Below are 6,391 nucleotides of genomic sequence, written 5' to 3'. Positions count from 1 at the left end.
ACCATTCGGTGGCCCCTCTATTTCTCCAGGACTACCTAGTGTATACTTCTCCAACGAGACTACACAGGGTTGTTACAGGAGAGCTTCATCAAGAGACTAAAGGATCAATTCAAAGCCAGATCCTTCATTTTGGGGAATGACTCTTTCTGTTGGGTCCTTTTGCTCTGTCAGATGGCAGTGTATTCTCCTAGGACTACTTAGTGGTCTTTACTATTGGAGTCTGTGGGCTTCTAAAGGAGATCTGATACGATTGTACATACACAGGGCTACCACTCAGGTGTGGTATGCCAACCGTGTATTGGCTCTCCACTGTACGTTAAGGTCCCCAGTTATTTGTTTCAGCATTACAGCTTAACTTGTATCCAGAGACACTCCAAAGGGTGTTTGGCAAAATGTTGAGAACAAGAAGCCCAAGATAAGATGTGGGTGAAGGGAAAGGCTTTTCTTAGCCAGGCCATCTTGAGTGAGTTAAATGTGTATATGTTGGTGGTGAATGGTTAGGATATGGTTAGGATATGGTTACCTGAGGAGATGGAAGAAAAGTAGTACAACTGAACATGTCAGTAGTGTTTGAGGCCCCTGTGGGTTAAATTGTAAACTCTAATTTCTTGAGGTGATATTCCAAAAATGTCTCTATTAGCACAAAATGTGAATTAAAGCTTGCCGATTGAATTAAACATCAAAATGTTTGAGGTTCCCAGTTTGAGGGAGCAGAGGGTGACTGCAGATAAGTTGTGTACAGGTTATTCCACACACCTTCCCATGCAGCTCCTGTTACAAAGTTTCAGGAAACTTGTACAGTACTTATTTTTTTAACTCGCCCCAATCTAGGCCAGCAGTGTGTGTTTGTTGGCGCTAACCGTGTTTTGCAAACGCAATGAGGAATAGCAAGTGAGTGTGTCAATGGAAAGTGGTGTGAGAGGACCCACGGTTTATGAGGACTATTTGGTGATGAAGTAGGGTGGCAGGTAGCCTAGTGGTTAGAGCGTTGGGCCAGTAACCGAAAGGTTGCTAGATCGAATCCCCGAGCTGACAAGGTAAAAAGATGTTGTTCTGCCCCTGAACAAGGCAGTTAACACACTGTTCCCCGGGAGGCCGTCATTGTAAATACGAGTTTGTTCTTAGCTGACTTGCCGAGTTAAATAAAGGTCAAATAAATCAATAAAAAGGGTTGAGAGGGAAAGAAACATGTGAAAAAGGAAAAGAATCATGTTGCATATCAAGCTGTTTATTTTCCTGCATGGAATGGTGAACAGAAAAAAGATGCCTGGATGCATTTATAATAGGGGCATCCTTTGCCTGTCTATGTCATTGTCTTCTGCCTAAACTAAAAAAAAATTATGCATAAAAAAACGCTATATTTTCTTACCAATTTCCTTAAAATGACCTAAATTTACCTTCATCAACACTGATGCAACAAATAACCTTCAAAACATACAGCATACTGTAACATCCATTTACAATGGGCTTTTCACCTCAATACCCTATACTTTTTAAGTATAGGAATATGCTATACCATCAAAAGAAGAAAAAGTCCTTAAATACATTTAAAAAAACAAAAACAAAAAGGAAAACGGGAAAGTTTTCAACTTAAATCCAGTTCCCAGAGAACAAACAAACCCCATTCTATTACTGTGGCCTTAATACAAACAAACCCCATTCTATTACTGTGGCCTTAATACAAACAAACCCCATTCTATGACTGTGGCCTTAATACAAAACAATCAGAAAATTCACAACACTAGTTTTTCTCCTCATTTAATCAATGTTACAAAAGTCCTGCATTATAAAATAGGGCAGCTTTAAAATCAGTGTAATTAATAAAACTATACAACATACAAACACCACGTCTCCCACAGTCAGGGCTTTCAGCCCTGCCTGCTCCATCGCTTCCTTGTCTTTTTTTAGGTGTTCCTTTGTCATCATCAACTCTTCTCCCCACTTCTATACCCAGAACAAAATTACACACAACACAAGAACAAAAACAGACTGCCCAAACTATTGCTTAGTTTTTCTGTCTTTAAAAAGGGTGTCATTTTGTCGTATCTTACACACACACAGCCAAATCTTGCTGATTAGATGCTAGGCTGTTCACAACAAGTTTTTGTGACAAAAAATGTCCGTGCAATTGTTTTTTCCCTTCGCTTTTAAGCCATGGAAGCCGTTTCTTTTCAATAATTCTCACTATTGTCATTTGTTTCACATTTAGTGCAGATAATTAGGAAAGTAATACCCAACTCATCGCTAAAGGGTAGGCAAGAACAAAGACCAAAACTGTCACACTAAAGGACAAACACAAACCCACAAAGTCTTACTACTAAAACCATCACCAAGGCTTCCCCCAAAAAACACATCATTGACTTGTTTAACTGATAAATGTAATAGACAGATCAACAGGTAAACAATGAATATACGTCTGGAAGTCTGTTGAAATGGAGGAAATAGAAAGTGGCATTTTCATTTGTTGGACGTCATATTTTTTGTAGATTTTGTGATGGAAAGGAAGTTTGACTTGTTTAAGACTTGCTTGTGAACCCCCCTCCCCAACACCCCAAAAAAGGGAGAACCCTAATATATCCTGCGGTCGACTTGTTAGTGTTGAAAACAAAGAAAGCAGAATACCCGGGCGAGGCTGACTGGGCTTTGCGAGCCCTTTGTTCTGCAGGAGTGGGTCTGCCTAAGGGACCGACCACCAACCATGTAGCCAGTCAAGTGCAACCTAACTGTGGTAAAAATAAAAAATAAACATCACAACCAAACGACTAAATGACTGTCTACATGAGTGCAAGCAGGTATTGCATATTCTCTTCTCATTATTCATTTCTGAATAAAACATATATAAAAAAAGGAAAACTCCAAAAGCTAAAATAAGTTTCCATTTAGAAATGTCAGCAACATCCATAAATATCTATAGATTAGTATTCTCAACACAAAGAAGGGTTAAGGGTCGATGACTGGGGGGTTAACTAAACTATCTTCAAGATATAAAGAGTTCTATTCCTACTTACGGAATGCGTAAAAAGGGGGCCATGTCGGGGGGATTGACGCTGGCCTAGTTAAACAGCAGTATATCAGTATAACAACGCTGATTCAGTTTCTACACAATGGGAGGTGGGGGATGAAAACAAATAAGAAACAAGGTCAACTCTCCACATTGGAACATTGTGCAACAGCTCAGATAGACCATCGCTCAAGGCACATTTATGAGGAACAATTGTTTCGTGCAATTAGAGAACATACGAACGAAATATATACTTTAAGATTAGAGGTTTTTTTTGTTGATAATTTCAAGAGGGAACGAAAGAGGAAAAACGATTCAGAAATGATGAGAAGCGAAGAAGAGTCTGAAAGACGTTCAAGCTGGTTGATTGTGAAGGCCAGCAGTAAAAAAAGCCTCTCGAAGGGCCAAACAGATAGTCTATTGGCAAGTGCCTGATGTTGGGATTAGGATATTGTGTCTTTATTCACTAACTCTAATCTATGTAAAGGTTTGTCACGAACACTACAACATGCAGATAAAAAAACATTTGTATTACTTTTATTCAGCTTTGATCGAGGGTGGATGAGTCAGTCTTAACAATGTATATATATATATATATATATATATATATATATATATATATATATATATATATATATATAGTATAGGAAAGAAAAACAAAACTTCAATAAAATGGTAAGTTGCATGCGAAGCAACTGAAAAGCTTCGCCGTCTGGTTGCAATCTTGCCTTGATGTAGATATCAATGTGTTTTCAACACAAACAGTCACTCTTTCTCACTCAACTACAATCCTCTGATTAGACTCCCAGCCCATAAACCAACTGCAGGAACAAGTGCTTCTGATTGGACAAGGCTTAGAGAAGGCCTAGCCAATCAAACAGGCAAACCAGAACTTGGATGCCCGGTATTAGATGATCTTTTCAAGCGAAAGTGGAGATTTATGTTTTTGATATTTGTTCGCATTGTATGTTCTTGATTTTGCCTCATGAGAAATTTCAACTACTACTTCTTTCTTTTAAAATCAAGTGCTTTCTTAAAATAAGTTAATCACTTTGCTTTTTTAAAATTAATAGCAGACTAGATTCAAAGCTGCAAGAAATGCTTTAAAATGGATTGTTTAAAATTACAATATTTCTAAAAGGGATTTACATGTTTTACATTCTACGATACTAGCAAATTTACAAGATGAACAAACAAACAAATAAAAGACAACAAAAGCTCAATACATCTGTTATTTTCTCACCAGACCATCGTGCTAGTTGACTTTTTTTTGTACCCCAATATTTTAGAGGTGTGAATGGACTAGGAAGAAAAATATATGATTTTAAACTATTTTAAAGAGATATCCTACAAAGATATTTAATTATCCAACCACTATCCAACGAAATTGCACTGTCCTCAATTCAATATTCCACTGTTCACGATAGATAGATGTCTCCAGTCAGTTTGTAGGATTAAAGACATTCGCCCTTTTGCATTGTATAGCATTGTAAAACCGTTAGTTTGAACTGAAATGACCTCTATACAAAAATGTAACATGAACAAGCCTCCCAGTCAGAGGTTTTCTCACAAGCTTCTCATTGAAATACTTCTCTTCTTGTTGCAGGCTTTAAACCAGTTTCAATATGTCACCTGATTGACCGATATTAAACATGAATACCCCATCCCCTCTCTGGTCCCCTGTGAGTTCATAGTGTTGGTTGTTCTCCTCTGCATGGTCTTTCAGCTGCACTGATGTCCCTGGAAAAGCCCCGTGGTGGGGTGAAGACCTTCAGACTCTTGGCTGTGGGGGAGTGTCCCTCCTCAGGGTGGGTGCTGGGTAGGTCTGGTTTGGGGTAGGGTGGGGAGACTAAGAGTTATTAACTGGTTGGTATCTGACCCAGCTAAAAACCTCTACCTCCGTGAACCACTGAACCGAAAACAGAGTCCGGTAACAACCATAGAACAAAAGAAACAAGAGCTCTGATCTTCCTCTCGTTTCGGGACATGTGACGCTAGCAGAGCTTTATACACACATGTACACGGGACTCTTAGGTCTCTGTGCCAGACCTTCTCCACAGGTCGGCTACGGCAACGAAGGGTTGAGGGAAGCTCTTTTATTTAGTCAGGTGATGTCTCCCCCCTCTGCGGCAAAGTGGGGACGACGAGAAGAAATACAAAAATAAACAAACACAACGTGTACCAGGAAACATACGCTAGCTCTCTCTTGGAGCTCCAGCTAGCACATCCATATGCTAGCTCTCTCTTGGAGCTCCAGCTAGCACATCCATATGCTAGCTCTCTCTTGGAGCTCCAGCTAGCACATCCATATGCTAGCTCTCTCTTGGAGCTCCAGCTAGCACATCCATATGCTAGCTCACTCTTGGAGCTCCAGCTAGCACATCCATACGCTAGCTCTCTCTTGGAGCTCCAGCTAGCACATCCATATGCTAGCTCACTCTTGGAGCTCCAGCTAGCACATCCATACGCTAGCTCTCTCTTGGAGCTCCAGCTAGCACATCCATATGCTAGCTCTCTCTTGGAGCTCCAGCTAGCACATCCATATGCTAGCTCTCTCTTGGAGCTCCAGCTAGCACATCCATATGCTAGCTCTCTCTTGGAGCTCCAGCTAGCACATCCATATGCTAGCTCACTCTTGGAGCTCCAGCTAGCACATCCATACGCTAGCTCTCTCTTGGAGCTCCAGCTAGCACATCCATATGCTAGCTCACTCTTGGAGCTCCAGCTAGCACATCCATACGCTAGCTCTCTCTTGGAGCTCCAGCTAGCACATCCATATGCTAGCTCTCTCTTGGAGCTCCAGCTAGCACATCCATACGCTAGCTCTCTCTTGGAGCTCCAGCTAGCACATCCAATAGACAGCTGGGGGGACTGGTACTATATATGAATATAGACATATGAACCATATGAATGAGGGTATATATGGGCTGTATAGATATATAGTATGTACGTGTGTAAGCAGTCAGTAGCTCTGCTCTTGTTTTTGGGGGATGGGAGAGGGCGGGGTGGTCTGTTGTAGCCATGCAGTGACAGATTTGAGGGGTTGGGCTTCTCTCTGTCAAACAGGTGAGCACGTTTTCAGGGTTTCAGGTTAGGTCGCACTCAGGGGAGAAAGTAGGGGGTCCAGCGATCTGTCCAGTGGGCTGTCCAGCGATCTGTCCAGGGGGCTGTCCAGCAGGCTGCTAGGGGGTCTGGAGTCCCTAGCCCAGGTACCACTGCAGAACAGAGAGAGGGATGAAGGGAGACAGAAGACAGTTGAGATAAAGTTAATTTAAGCAGACAATAGATCAGTTCCTTTGCCTCAAGTCGGTGCTCTACCTTTCCATTTCCTTTCCATCTCTGTCTCACTCCCTCCCTACTGAGTACCTAGCTGCTAGGCAAGGGTGTTCC

General features: G+C 41.4%; 1 protein-coding gene across 1 annotated transcript in view; it reads right to left on the bottom strand.

Annotated features, from left to right (window-relative positions):
- Positions 1-2,540: 2,540 nt before the first annotated feature.
- The window catches only part of LOC127910650 (nuclear factor 1 A-type-like), a 118,639-nt gene continuing 114,788 nt past the window's right edge, over positions 2,541-6,391 (bottom strand). Inside the window, exon 9 of the mRNA XM_052475282.1 lies at positions 2,541-6,216. The gene's annotated coding sequence lies outside the window, so the exon portion shown is untranslated. The remainder of the gene's footprint in view (positions 6,217-6,391) is intronic.

This window comes from Oncorhynchus keta, chromosome 22 (genome assembly GCF_023373465.1).
Source record: "Oncorhynchus keta strain PuntledgeMale-10-30-2019 chromosome 22, Oket_V2, whole genome shotgun sequence".
NCBI lineage: Eukaryota > Metazoa > Chordata > Actinopteri > Salmoniformes > Salmonidae > Oncorhynchus > Oncorhynchus keta.
The sequence above is the reverse complement of the archived record's forward strand: the minus strand, read 5'-3'. Positions and strand labels throughout refer to the sequence as shown.